Source organism: Manacus candei, unplaced genomic scaffold (assembly GCF_025592945.1).
Source record: "Manacus candei isolate 608988 ecotype Guabito, Panama unplaced genomic scaffold, ASM2559294v1 h1tg000034l, whole genome shotgun sequence".
Lineage (NCBI taxonomy): Eukaryota > Metazoa > Chordata > Aves > Passeriformes > Pipridae > Manacus > Manacus candei.
In genome coordinates, this window is record NW_026138082.1 from 12030608 (window position 1) to 12046204 (window position 15597).

At 38.1% G+C, this 15597-nt stretch overlaps 1 long non-coding RNA gene across 1 annotated transcript in view; it reads left to right on the top strand.

The window, feature by feature from the left end:
• LOC127473091 (uncharacterized) overlaps nucleotides 1-15597 on the top strand; it is a 39318-nt gene that overhangs the window by 15072 nt on the left and 8649 nt on the right. The window contains exon 3 of the long non-coding RNA XR_007905270.1: nucleotides 9371-9427. This is a non-coding gene — a long non-coding RNA (uncharacterized LOC127473091). The remainder of the gene's footprint in view (nucleotides 1-9370; nucleotides 9428-15597) is intronic.

Consider the following 15597-nt stretch of genomic DNA (forward strand, 5'->3'; position numbering starts at 1 on the left):
GCTTGTTGGAGATTAAAGGCTTAAACTGCCTATGTTGCCAGAAGAGTTATCTGTGAGTTTTCTAAATTAAACATAAATTCTTTTCACTGTAAATACTGTGATCAATTATGTTAAATCCTGTAAATAACTTTTCTATAAACAAATGTTTCATAAGTGAGATTAGAGGTCATCACTTCTGATACGTAGGGATAGATCATTAGTTCTGATAAAATCAAAAGTTTTGTTCTCTCTAGCTAAATTTTAGAGTACTTGTGCAAACTGAAACAGCTCTTCTTCAGTGATACTTGAATTTTCTCAGTCACTAAGATTTCTCCAAATTTCAATATACCATTGTTATCTTAAGTGATGAGAAGAAAATTAATAGGAGAGCATGATGCCACATCAATAAATCAAAAAACATATTGTGAAAATGAATGACAAACAGGAGTGAGACTTTTCTTTCTTCTTTCATCTAAAATTTCTTTCCTAAAGGAAATAGAAAAATGGCTGCTAAAAAATGTCATAACAATATTTATTACATATCATCATACCAATTGGAAAGTCTTACCAAAATGAGGGTTTCCTATCTCAAAGATCTTAAATCTGAAGTGAAACTCACACAGTAGAAATTACTATCTAGTACAGTAGTGGTCAAAATACTAAATAATCTTTGACTTACAGTTAAAAGTTAGAAAGTTATTAAAAATATTAAACAGGAGGGTTAAATTCTCTTGTTAACTGTGCAGTTTAGAGAAATTATTGAGCCACTGATTCTTAAATGAAAAGCTACAATTTCTGCATTAGGTTGCTCAGACTGGCACTTAAGGATGCATACATTACTTACAATCCTGAATTACAGCATGAACATCATGTCTGAAAGATTATTGTCTCAGATAAAGTAAAAATTATAAAGATTTTCTTTTCTTTTTAACCATTTAAAATATTTTACCATTGAATTATTTTAGTTCTAATAGAAATGAGTGTGCCTAAATGCTTAGGTTATACTGTTTTCTGATCCATATTATGATTCTCTGCAATGAGTATTTTGCATTTATTTTTCACATTAAACATAGAATCATAGAATCATAGAATGGTTTGGGTTGGAAGCAACCTTAAAGGTCATCAAGTTCCAACTCCTCTGCCATGGACAGGGACACTTTTCACTAGACCATGTCGCTCAGAGGTCCATCCAACCTGACTTTGAACACTGTCAGAGATGGGGCATCCACATCTCTGGACAACTTGTTCCAGTGTCTCAACACCCTCACAGCAAAGAACTTTCTCCTAATATTTAATCTAAACCTACTGTCTCTTAGTTTGAATCCATTCCCTGACGTTCTGTCACTGTATGGTCTTGTAAACGTCCCTTTCTGTCTTTCCTATAGGATCCCTATAGTGAAAGGGATCCTATAGGGATCCTATAGGATCCCTATAGTTATAGCCTTTCCCTATAGTGAAAGGCTATAACTAGATCACCCCTAAGCCAACTCTTTTCCAGGCTGAATAAGCCCAGTTCTCTCAGCTTTTCCTTGTAAGAGAGGTGCTCAATCCCTCTAATCATTTTAGTGAAGTTGCTCTGGACTCACTCCAACAGGCTAATATCGCTCATGTGCTGAGGTCCACAGAAGCGAACACAGTACTCCAGGTGGGGTCTCACCAGAGCAGAGGGCCAGAATCCCCTTCCTCAACCTGTTGACCATGCTGCTTTTGGTGCAGTCCAGAATACAATTGGCTTTCTGGTCTACAAGTGCATATTGCTGTCTCATGTCCAGCACCGCCAAGTCCTTCTCGGCAGGGCTGCTCTTGATCTGTTCACCCTGCAGCCTGTACTGATATTGGGGGTTGCCCTGACCCAGGTGCAGCACCTTGCACTTGGTCTTGTTAAGCCTCATGAGATTCCCATGGGCACACTTCTCTGGCTTTTCCAGGTTTCTCTCTATGGCATTGCAATCCTTCAAATTGCACTCAATCTCTTTGTCAGTGTCATTAATGAAGATAATTAAATAACACTGGTCCCAGTATGGACCCCTGAGAGACACCACTTGTACCTGATGTCCTTTGGGACTCTGAGCTGTTGACTGCTACCTTCTGGATGTGGCCATCCAACCACTTTCTTACCCATCTAACAACCCACTCATCAAATCCATATCTTTCCAAATTGTAGAGAAGGATGTTGCGAGGTACTGTGTCAAAGGCTTTACAGAAGTCCATATAAATGGCATCTGTAACTCCTGTCCACTGATGTAGTCACCTCATCATAGAAACCCACTTGGTTGATAGTCAGGTCTTGTCCTTGGTAAAGCCATGCTAGCTGTCCCAGCTCACCTCTCCGTTCTTCATGTGCCTTAGCACAGCTTCTAGGAAGATCTGTTCCATGATCTTCCCAGGCATAAAACGGAGGCTGACAGATTGGTAGTTCCCAGGATCCTCCTTTCTACCCTTTTTAAAGATGGGTACAACATTTATCTTTTCCAGGCACCTGGGACTTCACCCGACTACCATGACTTTTCAAATATCATGGAGAGTGACTTCACAACTACATCAGCCAATTCCCTCAGGACTCTGTGCTGCATTTCATTGGGTCTCATAGATTAATATGCTGGAGAATTTTAATACTGCAGTTGGTTCTAAACTCCTGACTTAGGAGATCCCCAAAAACACCACTGAGGGTTTATGATTTTGTCCTAAAGCTTTCTGCCACCTTCTTTCTGACAGTCCTGGTTTTATCCTTGTTATGTCCGGGTGCCATTGCTGTTTGCTACACTCCATATTTCCACTTTGGCTGAACCTCCTTCATGTGCAGTGTCCACTGAGGAAGGGATTAGTGTTCCAATCTAGTTCAAAGAGCCAGAGCAAACAAAAAAATAGTTAGCATTGTCACTAGCTTCTTGATGATCTTTTGACATGCTTGGAATAGTTTACTTAGGCCATGTAGATAAGAAAATAACCTGCCAGGTAATGCATAGAGTATGAATGTGTAACAAACAGATTGCAGAAAAAATTGATTGTGCTTCTGATCAATAGCGATGAGACAATATCACTGGGAAAGGACAGTGGTAAGTTCATGTGAAAAAAAGACTGTGTGTGCAGCCCAAAACAATTTAATATTTTGGATGTGAAAATATTAAATTTCTTTTGTATACTTACTAGAGTATTGTCTACCTCATGTTGTCATTGCTAAATCAAACAGCATAGCAATAAAACATTTTTCCATGCTGGAAGAGGAAGTAGGAGATTAGTTTATAAGAAATAAATTACATGAAACTGTAAGAGAAATGTCAAGGGTCTCAAATGTGTAACACACTGGAGAGACCTTGTTTTATACTGTTTTTAGTGTATTTAGGAGTGTACATAAAGTGTTTTCTTAAGGAGGCTCATAATGTGTTTTTTTTGGTTTTCTCATTAATTGAAAAACAGGTCTCTAGTACTATATATTGTAATCTTTCAGTTTGTATTTCCCTTGTTTTCATGCTTTATTTATACTTGGTGTTTGGAGTTTATTTGGTTTGGGTTTTTTGGTTTGGGTTTTTTTGATAGCCTCACAACACAAATATCTGCTCTTATAAGAATATACCAGCCTGCACCTTCACAGTGTTAATTACTAATTATGGATTTACAGATTGTGTGCAATTTTCTTTGCAAAGACTTCTTGTTACGGTCCCAGCGAACCACTTTACATATATTAAAAAATTTATAAAATTAAAACGTTTATGCGCACTGAAAGAGACATGTTAGGAGCAGATATAACTTTTTAACTCCAGTTTGCAGTTAAAAACCTGGACCTGAGGTAGAATTTGTGTTGTGTTTTGAATGGAAGAGTCCACTCTTATGAATCTGAGAAATGTGGCAGGTGTTAAAAGGACACCAACAAACATGTAGACTAAACAAAGACCTGAACTACAGTTTAAGGGCTTTTCTTCATTTAATGTAAACTTCATAACCCCAAAACCATCTATAATCTGAGCTCAGTGAAAGTTTCTTTCACCAATCTTTTTTCTTTTTTTTTTCTTTGTTTTGTGTAAAGAGGTAGATTGAGTGAAATCAAAACATTTCAAGAATGCATTTTACCAAATCTTTCCTTAACAAATGTAAACATTCCAAAAATTCCCCTTGACTGACTTTGACACATTTTTAAAATTATATGTTGCCAATTGAGAACTGGAATGATTTGTCATTTCAGCAAAATATTTTATTTCATTTATTATCGTTAGAAAAAAATATAGCCTCAAACCCAAACCAAGATACTCTGATTTTCTGGTCTTCAAGGAATTTCACAAGAACTTTTTTTTTATTTGTTAAATTAAAAAAAAATCTAAACGGGAACATTTAAGCTTTCTTATCTGCAAACATCTAGTAAGCCATGGGAATAATGTTTTCATCCTGCCTGACAACCAATTAACAGTTTCACTTCCCTTTCCTCCATGGGTAGGCATGAAATGTAGGTGTCAGACCTAAGGAGTTCGTTCAGAACTCTCTGTGACATAACCACGGGCTAATTGACCTTGAAAGCAAGAGCCTTTGACTAAATGGTGATATAGCTCTGGAAATCTCAAGTTGATGAGACAATTGTATACAAGGGTGAGCAGATGCAGTAGTAACTACTTTTTTTCTGGAAAGCCCTTTATTAACATGTTAATTGATGACTGCAGATTGAAAAATTTTATTTTTGTATTTTTCCTTCCTTTTGTTTTCAGTAACTGCTGCTTCTCCCCTTCTCCACCCCCACCAAAAAAAAAAAAAAAAAGGAGGGTTAAAGTTATGCTAGGATTCTGTGCCATGGATAAAATCCAGGCCACTCCTCTTCGACTTCAAAGGAGCCATTTGCAATGGAATGAGTGTCATTTGGTGGTGGAAGCAGGAAGCTATTTGAGCAAGAGGCACACAAGTGAGACAAGAGGAGGGGGAGCAAACCTGAGGACTGGTGAAAAAGTCTTTCCACCTATGAGAACACGCAGGTTATTTCAGCTGCCGGGATACAGCAGGCAATTGCCTGGCACTTGCTGCCTTCCTGAGAGGGAAGCTTGCTTCTCTTGGCTCTGTGCCCTCCTGCCCTGCAACCCCCATAAGGACTGAATCTGGGCACAGCAGCTGATGTTTGAGTTCAATAGCATAGAGAGGACCATCACACCAAACCTAGCAACACTGAACCTAGCAGTATCCCAAAGTTCTCCTCTCTTGGGAAAATCTGACTTCACCTCCTGACCCCAGCACACACAGTTCTGAAATTCACTTGTGCTCTATGGAATTTAAAGAGAAGAAAAGAAAAATGCCTCTCCTTTCCACCACAAAATAGACCTTCACTTTCATAAAGAGAGAGAGAGATGTAGTCCTGTAGTCCTGTCACATTCATTTCTGTGTACAAAAAAGCTCACTATATACCTTTTCTCCATCCTCATTGTTGTCTTTGTCTGCAGTTTTTTTGGGTGTAATTTATCAAAGTTTTCTTGCCTTGGATTCCTGCAGGCCTCATTTGGATACAATATATACTTGCCTTACTTCAGTTCCTGTAGACAGTGATGTATTTGATCTGCTGGCCCGAGATATGCATTTCTTTCAGAAACCCTAATGTAAACACTGGAAGTAGTTTATAGCTGTGAATCAGCATCCAATGGTCGTGATGATTTAAAGCTATAAAGAACTGACATAAACCCCCCCTCCCCTGCACTCCAACTCAGAGTCTTAAGGTGGTTCTCTATTCTGTTCTTGAAGCTACAATTAGAAATAATACTAAAAAAAAAAAAGATCTTCTGGCTTTCTTCTTTTATTTTTCCTCTGTTTTCTTTTTTTTTTCGTTTCGGTTTTGGTCAAGCACAAGGAAGTATTTTTCTGCTGTGCTGACTTTTTATTTCTGCCCAGCAGATTTGGAGCTGAAACAGAGTCTTGCTGACAGGATTTAATACGAGGAAGTTTTGCAATATGTTTTACAGCTGGTGTAAAACTTGGTGAATGTCAGAAGGTAGCTGCTGCAATAAACTAGTTAGGTATTGTTGTGAATATCATTTGAACAAGATGCTTTCCCCTCGAACAAACACTTTATTTGGTACAGGGTTCTTTCAAGGTATCCATACTAATTGTTAAAATCTACCATTTGATGAGCAGTGTTAGTTTATGTGCACTTTAAAAAAGTGGTAGAGACAAACCTTGAGAATTGTATTCTCTTTCCAAAGGTCAGATGCTAATAAAAAGTAATGATTTGCTTCTTTTTGTTTTTCAAATGAATTTGTCCAACATCCTAAAAATCTGAAATATTTATGTGACACTGAACAACGAGAAAAAAGGGTGTTGTGTTTTGTTTTGTTTTCAAGCAGATTTCAAGAGTGAAACCTGTTTTTATACATCTTGTTAACACATTTCACTGTAGTTGGCAGTTTGTCAACAGATGAAAAAATATATGTTTGTTTTAGCTGGCAAGGCTGCTCAGTGTATTGGCCCGAGCAGAGTTCTGAGCATCTGGATACCTGGAGTTTATTCACAGCTATGCCACTGCTCTGCTGAGTGACTCTGAGCAAGCACCTCTGCCTCTTTGCTGCCTGCTTCCCTCCTATATCGCATATCCAGTTAGCTGGTGATCACTTGGAGCAGACACTTTCAAGAGATTTTTATCTGTACAGCACCTTGCACAGCTGACTCCTACCTCACTTGGGATCTGCAGGTGCTTCAGTCATGTAAGAGTAGCAATAAAATTAAGGATGTCTAATAAAGTCTTGTTTCCCTGTATTTATGAGAGGAGAATGAAGTAAAAAGCAATTGAAACGTTTCCTTTTTTTTTTTTTTTTGTATTCTCAGAGTCTTTCAAAGACTGGAAAAGACAAATCTCTGGTTAGCTAGGATGTAGTTAGGGAATGCCATGTCCTTTCCTGTGACTCCTACTGAGTGTCCTTGCAGTCACTGGACTCAAAACAGAGGAAAGTATTGTTTTTCACCCTCTTAGACAGGAGAGGAGTCGAGATAAACCAAGGACACAGTTGAAGATGAATCAGTAATAAACAGTAAATAGCTAGTGACTATTTCAGTGTCTCTGTGGTAGTTGGAACTCCAATAGCTGCTCCTAAATTTACATGGTTAAGTAGCTCTGTGTGCAATTCTGAGGAGTAAACAACTAATAGTAAGGAAAAGTTAGACAAAACCCCCAAACTTATGAGGCACTGCTAATACTATGTAGATAATCAATAAGGTCCTTGCATGTTACTGCCCTGTTTTCTTTACCTACCCATCCTCAAACGAGTTTTGAGTTCTCCACATATGCTGTTTTGACAACAGTTTTACTGCATTGACTGAAGCCAAGTTACTCCTTCACATGGGTATGAAGGAAAGTCAAACAAGGCCAGGACTGAACTTGTGGATGCAATTATAACTGATGAGCAGTGTTTTCCTAATCTGCTTCTCTTTGTTGCTCTTTTGAGCAATACAAGTGTTTGAGACTCACTGCATGGTCAGTGTTGGCAGATGAATGTGTTCATCTCAAGTGCTGTGTCCTTGTAGCAGCATTAAACCCATGTTGGCGCTTCCTATGACGTGCTGACTTCACTGGCAGTCAATTTTATACTTCTGCAACTCAGAATGAGGGTGAACATGAAGAATGGATGGCACTTCACAAAGAGAAAAACTGTCATGATCTGAACTAAATCCTAAAAACTTGGAAGGTTATTTTCTCAGCTCATCCAAAGCATGTGTTTTTTGAGCACTGCAGACTTAGTGCAGATATCTAAATAAGCAATTAGTGCTTCAAAAGTTTTGTGTTTTTAATGATTCCAGTAAGATTTGCTGTCTCACTGTTTTAAATTAACCAATAAGGGCTTGGAAACCTAACTCTAGGCAATTATTCCAGGAAACTTTGGATAACATACTGTAACACTATTAATTATTCAGAATTAACAATCAACTATTCAGTGCAAATTTGGATGATGTTCAGTAAACAAGGTGTGAGATCACACATGGAATGAGTACCAAAATACAGTATTTCTAAATATGTTTTTAAATGTTCTTAAAGCCATATTAATGGAAGTAAATGAAATTTGGACAGCTAATGTTTTCTTAAGTTTTCACCACTTTATTCTGCAGTTTTAGTATTCTTTCAATGTAGGTTTTTTATAATAAGAGGTACAGTGGTCCTTTATTGTACCGTATTATGAATTAAATATTAAATTATAAAATAAATTTAGAAAACTTAAAGTTAAAATGCAGTAGTCACCTTAGCCAACTGAGGTACTCTGTGATATGTTAACCCTGCTTTTGCATGCTTGGTCACTTCCAGTCTATTTTACTAATTCAAAGAATTTACGACATGTCTCTCAGTCATTTCCAGGAATTTGAAAGAGCTTGTTTGTTTATTTTTGCTTGCAACAAGCTTCTCCACAAAATTCTTCAAAATATACCAAAGACTTTTTCTCATCTGAAACAAAACTACAGGCACCCAAAAATAACAATCTTTTTTAATGGGCTAATTAGTGCATCAAATTATTGCTCAGGCCCTTTATCTGAGACTTTGGGTAAAATCCAAATGGAAATGAGCTTGGCCGGTGCATTTTAACCTACATTTGTCAGCCTCACAAAGTCACCATGTGATTTAGCCCAGTTGGCAGCTCTAGTTCAGAGACAAGAAGGGCTGGCATAGCTGAGATGCTTCAGGCAGGGAAGACCATAGCACTTTGACAGGACTGTGCACACACACTCTCACTCCTGCTCTGTGTGTGTTTCCAGCCCCTGCTCTCACTTCCACCCAGGCAGCAACATCATCCTGGATTTAATTATTTGAGACTTGCAATAAAACTGATTTTTAGGAAAGCAGTAACATCCTCCTGACCATGGATTTGTTATAAAATGAATAACAGCCTGCTTCCAAAGCAGAAGGATTCCTGGCTTGATCCCTTTATTTACAGCTTGTGCTACGCCAAGCTGAGCAATGCTCAAGAACCTTTCTTGCCAGTGTGGCCACCCTGGGAGGCCATTCCCAGGTGACACACTGAGATGGGTGATGTGGCAAGTGGTGTGAGCACAATGGCAAATGTGTTGTGTTTGAGCTCCTGGTCCATGGAGAGTGGGCTCTGCTGTGCCAGCTCTGGAGTAAGGGTAATGATAGTTTGACTGCTTTGGCTGCTTCCCAGGACTCTGATGAGAAGATACAGTATCTCAAGGATCCATCCTGTTCCAAAACACAAAATAAATAAACAAACCAGGATATTTTAGGTTCTGTAGACGTTGCATCACAAGAATGGCTGGAGAAAAGGTTGTGTCTCACACCAGCCATGAAAGGGAGGACTTAAGGGAACAAAAAAACCCTTTACAAATTCTGCCCTAAGCCACAATTGAATAAACTCCGTGAGATACCAGATACATTGTAGAAATTCCCCCTCCAGCTACAAATCAACCTGTTTTGTTCACTTTTTTTCAGACACCTGATCTCGTGATCCATGTGATGTTGTGTATGCCACTGACGACACAGTCCTTGGTAAGCTTGATAACTCCCAACGCAATAAAATCAGCAGGAAAAAAAGATAACCATCAGTCTATCAAGGCCAGGATGAACATCACTGATAAATGAGGTGGTGAGGAGAGTAAACATAGAATTGGGAAGAAGTAAATAAATGTTTGCAGAGCTTTGAAAGCAGCTTATTAGTTTTTAAGAGGTGGAGGTGAATAAAATAAAAAATTGAAGGTATTAGTAAATTATCTCTCATTACTCAAGGGAGAAAAAACAGGTCCTGTGCAACTATATTTTCTCAGCAATAAACCACAGAAAAATATTAGCTGTTTCATGATTGGTAAAATATTTGGTAGAAAAAATTTGTGCCTCATGTTTTTATTTGTCACTGAAGACTCATAAGTGTCTTGATACACCTATATTTAGTCAAATCCTGCAGAATTTTGTCATTGTCCTAAAAATGTCTTACAAAACACCCATGGAATATGCAGGGACACTTTAACTGACAAAAAATAATCAATTCTTCCTATTTATTTTTAATGGATCCATTTTTTTTTTCCACTCCAGAAATGTACTTCAGGATACACTTAGTCTCATACAAAATAGAGAGAGATATTCCCAAAAGCAGAATAAAGAGGGAAAATATTTTAATTTACTGTAATATAAAACTATTCTTGAGGGAATTTTCAAGGTTTCTTCTATTTTCTATTAGAATCCCTCAAAAGAAGTAAGTGTTAGTTTTTTTTATGATAGAAGTTGTCAGTTCATATTTAGTGCTAAAATGTTTGGATAACAAGTTTATGCTTGTAGAAAGTAGAAGTAGAAAAATAATACCAACTTCTGTATTTCTTTTAAAAGCTACCAAGATAACGCATGTTGAGCATATCTGGCATATAAATGGGAGATGAAAGACAGAAAAAAAATTACAATTTAAAAGAATAGTATTTATATATTTGTTTCAATTCAATGAGAGCACAAGAAAACTAATTTTTGAAGGAAATATTTTCATTAGTGATTCACTTTTTAAATAAATTCCATTTGGAAAAACACCCTGAAAATAACATTTCTTGTTCAGCAAATTACATCCTCTGGTCAGAAGTCTTGCATTTGGAGAAAAACATATTTTTCTCCTGCTTATAGTCACTATTCTTTTTCTCTCATGCACCACAGCTGAGACAGCCTGAATTGATTTCTTAGTTCATTTTTCGGCTTCATTAAAAATGCCAGCGCAGGCAATGCAGGGTATACTCAGTTAACACTTCCCTCCTAGGACCAGCTATGTTTAAAAAACCTCATCAGCTACCTACCTTTTCATCAGGATTGAGATGGATTGAGACAAGGTAGATATTACTACTGAGATGGTCACGTAGCTGTTACTTAAGAACTGGCACATTTTTCCAGATCCTTGACTTTTTACAGTATTACTTATTCCTCACTCCTCACATTTTCTCTGCAGTCAGGATCATGTGGCAGTGGGGGAGGTTATCCAGAGGAAGTGGGGAATTCTTTGCTCAGGGCACAATGGGGTCTTTAGCTGTCAGTGAAAGGTGTACCATGAAGTTCTCTTGTGGCACCCCTTGAAGCCCTATATTCTGTCATTCTGTGACTCTCTGATTAGTAATGTGAAGCAATCATATATCTAACACAATTTTGCCATGAGTGAGAGAATTGCTAACAAAGATGAGTCAAATTACAATCTAGATGCACTTGAGCAGCTTACACATCCAGAACTGAGAAAGTAGGTAAAGGTCTGCACCAGACTCAAGAAATGCAAGAGAAAATCACTTAAATGACCTCCATCTTTTAATAGTTGGGTGGCTGAACAGGGTAAACTGTATGAACTAAAAGATGTCTTGATACACATGGCCAAAAAAATCTGTGCAGCCTGCTGTGCTCTACAGAAAGCCAGTATTCCTGGTGCTGTGAAAGTGCTGAGAAATAGTTTGTGTAATCTGCTGAATTATGAATGATGACAGCTACCTGTATATTAGGAAGAGGTTCAAAAGTAGGTTGCAGTAATTCTACTAGATAAAACATACTTTTTAATGCATAGGAAGAAAGAAGTAAGATTAATTCAATTTTTTCATTATGTCAGTATCTGGGAATGTTAAAATACAAGTAAAAGTAAATTGCATTAAAGACATATTTAGAAATGACAACATAAGAATAAAACAAATAAGAAACTACTGATCTCCTGGTAATAGTGGTAAGTTTGGTAAAAAGGTTTGAACAGTTATTTTCTATTATGTCAAGAATTAAACATAAGGTAGAATGTACATGAATGTACTTTAGAAATTTAGAGTTTATAGATCATTTATAGCATTGCAAAGAGCAAAGCATTAATGTTATTACTAAGATTGAGATTGTGCAAAATGTGCTACATAATTATTGTCATTGTTACAAGCCACAGAATTTTACCAAGTGCTCTGCCCTGTTATATTGGCTGTCTACCAACAGGAACAGTAAATTGCCTCACGAAGCTCATAATTCAAACACATCTAAATAGGTGATTAAACATTGCTTTCCTTAGTAGATGCTTTATGAAGTGACACCATAATTAAGCAGAGGATTTCTGTTGGGACCTTCCCTCTGATAAAATGAGCACTTATTAAGGGTGTGGTGCCCTTGCACCAGAGCAACATGACCAGTTAATGCCACTGTATATCACACAGAATCACGGAATCAATTAGACTGGAAAAGACCTCTGAGATCATCTAGTCCAACCTATGACCAAACACGACCATGTCAACTAGACCATGGACTAAGTGCCACATGAAGTCTTTTCTTAAACACCTCCAGAAACAGTGACTCCATGACTTCCTGGGGGCAGTCCATTCCAATATTTAATCACCCTTTCTGTGAAGAAATTCCCTCTATTTTCCAACTTAAAACTCCCCTGATGCAGCTTAAGACTATGTTCTCTCACCCTGTTGCTAGTTGATGAGGAGAAAAGGATGACCCCCATCTGGCTACGGCCTCCTTTCTGGTAGCTGTAGAAAGTAATAAAGTCACCCCTGGTCCTCCTCTTCTCCAGGCTCCCTCAACCTGGAGAACTCATAGCTTCAGTTCCCTCAGCTGCTCCTCCTGGGACCTATCCTCTAGACCTTTCACCATCTTCATTGTATATTGTACCACTGTCTTTACAAATGCGTCATCTGATGCAAAGAAGTGATGTTAATTGCAGAAAGTTACATACAGTGCCAACACAGTACCAGAGATTAAAGAGTTCACGTAGTCAAGTAGCAAATACTTGGACAGAAAATTTCAAAGCTTATTTGAAGTTCTGATAAACCTCCACTTTCTATGTCAGACTCAGAGTATCTCGTTTATCAGACTACTCTTGATCTGGTAAACAAAAAGACTGCAATGTAACCAGCAAATCCTATTTCATAGGATGCATTGACAACAAGACAATCCAATTCATGACACCCCTTCTCTGCAAAAGTTACATGGCGTCATTTGTCACTTGGACTTTAAGAAAAATCAAAACTGAATCCAAACCAGGAAGTTATGACTCCTTATCACCATCTCAGTTTCCTCAGTGTTTGAATGCAAAGTTAATTATATTTTAACCACAATAAATACTCTTCAATAATCATATTCTATTTATAAGCCAGCATCCTTTTTTCTCCTATTGCAAATCCTAATGCAATGGTTTAGCTCAGTTTATTAAAAAATGAATTCGTGAAGTTGCAAACAAATCTAGTTCACGTGCTTACTGATTATCATCATCATAAAGGCCATATCATATTATTTCTACTACCTAGGGGACAGATTCTCAGGTGATCTACAATGGCAAACTGTTTGACTTGAATATGATTTCAGTGACGGATATCAACAGAGGATCCTGCCTGTGTATGTAGTTGCATTTTCCTTTGTCGATTACTTACCTGACTCATACTTCCAAGGGAAGGAAATGGTAGCATGTGGCTGAGTTAATTATCCAGCCAGAACAAAGAAACTGAAAAAGGGTTTAGATTTGATATAAGTAAGAATTTTTCTGCAGTGAGGGTAGTGAGGCACTGGAACAGGCTGCCCAGAGTGGCTATGGATGCCCCATCCCTGGCAGTGAGAAACCTGGTCTAGTGCAAGGTGTCCCTGACCAGGGAAGCGGTGTCGAACTAGATGATCTTTAAGGGCCACTTCCAACCTAACTCATTGTGTGATTATATACAATTTAAGCTGCAAAATCTGCACTTTGGAAAAGAGCAGCTCACAAAGAGTGAAGCAATGAAGAACATGTCTCTTGGCAAAGTTCCTTTAGTAAATCAGAAGGTCTGGATGCAAGTCAGGAATTGCTTGTTGGGGGAGGTCCTGTGGTGTCTATTAAGCAGGATACATTACCAAAATGGTCCCTTGTGCCATTCAAGTCTATTCAACTGAGTCTGTGAATTAATGATTGTTGTGAATAATTTACGTAGAAGTATTCTTGCAAGAAGGCAAAAGCACTAAGGAGTAACTTTTGCAAAGCTTAGCTGTACACAAGGGTACTGTACACTGGGCATGCCTGCTCTTTCTGGAAATTGATGGCAGTGGTCAAAATTTCCACCTTTTTGCAGATGACAGTTTGAGGCAATGCCTTGTTACCATTTTGACATTTCCAGGAAAGACTATAGCTTCAGCTGTGGTAAGAGCAAGCAATAATACCTGAAAATGAAATAACTGTTAGTAAAACAGTCCACAGCCAAAGGCTGCAGCTAGATCTGAGAGGAAAGATGTAGCATGACCTTAACAGCGTCAGTGTTACAATTAAAAAACCCAGACATATCCAGCTTCAAAATGACTTTTGGTTTTGGTTTCTGGAAGCAATCTGAGGTACCGAGTTAAAGTCACTGGAAGAAATCAGAATTCATAGTGGACATTATGACATTCGAGTATGTTCAGATATTATCTCTGATTTTTCCAGTGGTGTGGATTTGCAGGGGAAGGCGTTCTGAGTTTTCCCCCTTTTTTTTTCCCCCACAGAGGATTTGCTGCTTGGCTTTGTTAGGATATGTGGTAGATTTAGAGGGAAAGAGAAATTTCCAACTTTTTTCTAACCCCTGATGGATTAGTGAATGTTAGAAAATTTGCTATGTTATGTCAGTTTTACGTCTCTCACCCCTCCTGAAATATAGAACAGAGGTCTTAATGATATCACTAATGATGAATTTGGTCTCAGATCGTTATCTAAATGTATTATTCTGCTGCTTTCCAGTCTTACTTGAATAGGAGCTGGTTTCCCAACCCACCCTGCCCTTTCTAAGTGACTTAAGAGAAAACAATCTTGCTGAGTTTGCTTCATTGCTTCAGGGAGGGTAAATTTTATAGGGCAAATTATTTTCTATTGGCCTAGATGAATCCAGTCTGCAGAACCAAAAAGAGAAAAAAACCCAAGCAAACAAGAATGTCTAAAAGTCCATTCAGGAACCTTTAACCATTTATTAACCTATTCTAACTATATATGAAACTGATTTTAGATCAAGCTCTAAAAATACAATTTTATAGTATTAAAAAATAATTTGCCTCACATCAGTTTGGCATTTAATCTCATTAGCAAGCAGAGGGAAGGATGACCGAAATTGGCTGGTTATCATACTATTAAGTTATTTTGTTTTATTAAGAATGAAATTTCTTGCATAGCACATGCTAATACTTTTGTTATGAAACCATGGATTTTAGGGGACTGCAACATACATTTCAAATCAGCTCCCTAAAAGTAGGAACTGAAACATTTCAGTAAAAGTTGAAGAAAACCAGAAAATTCCTGTGCTGTTCTGTGTTATGAAGGCCATATCCTGGTGCCTCCAAAGCTGGTAGATCCCTTTGGGAGGACCATGAATTGCCCTGTGGGAGGTCAGTATCCCCTAAGCCTCACGCTCACAGTGAATCCAAACAGTGGGGATTAAGAAGGAAGGTGTTTGCAGCGGCGTGAGGAGGCCCAGCCTTCTTCCTCTGCTGTGGGAAGGAAGATCACTGGAGAGATAGAACAGAGGATAAAGTAGTTTGTGGGGGGAGATGTGGATTCAGTGCATACCTCAGCAACCTCTTTCAGCAGGAAATGAAAGCTACCCAGATAAGGTGTTGATTGCCTCACTGACACTGCCCTAGGCTGCAGTTATTGCAGCTCAGGCTACGTGCAGACTTGAAGAGGACTTAAAAAAATTTAACTGAAAAAAAAAATCCCACCACACATGAAAATCAATCTCTCTTGTACC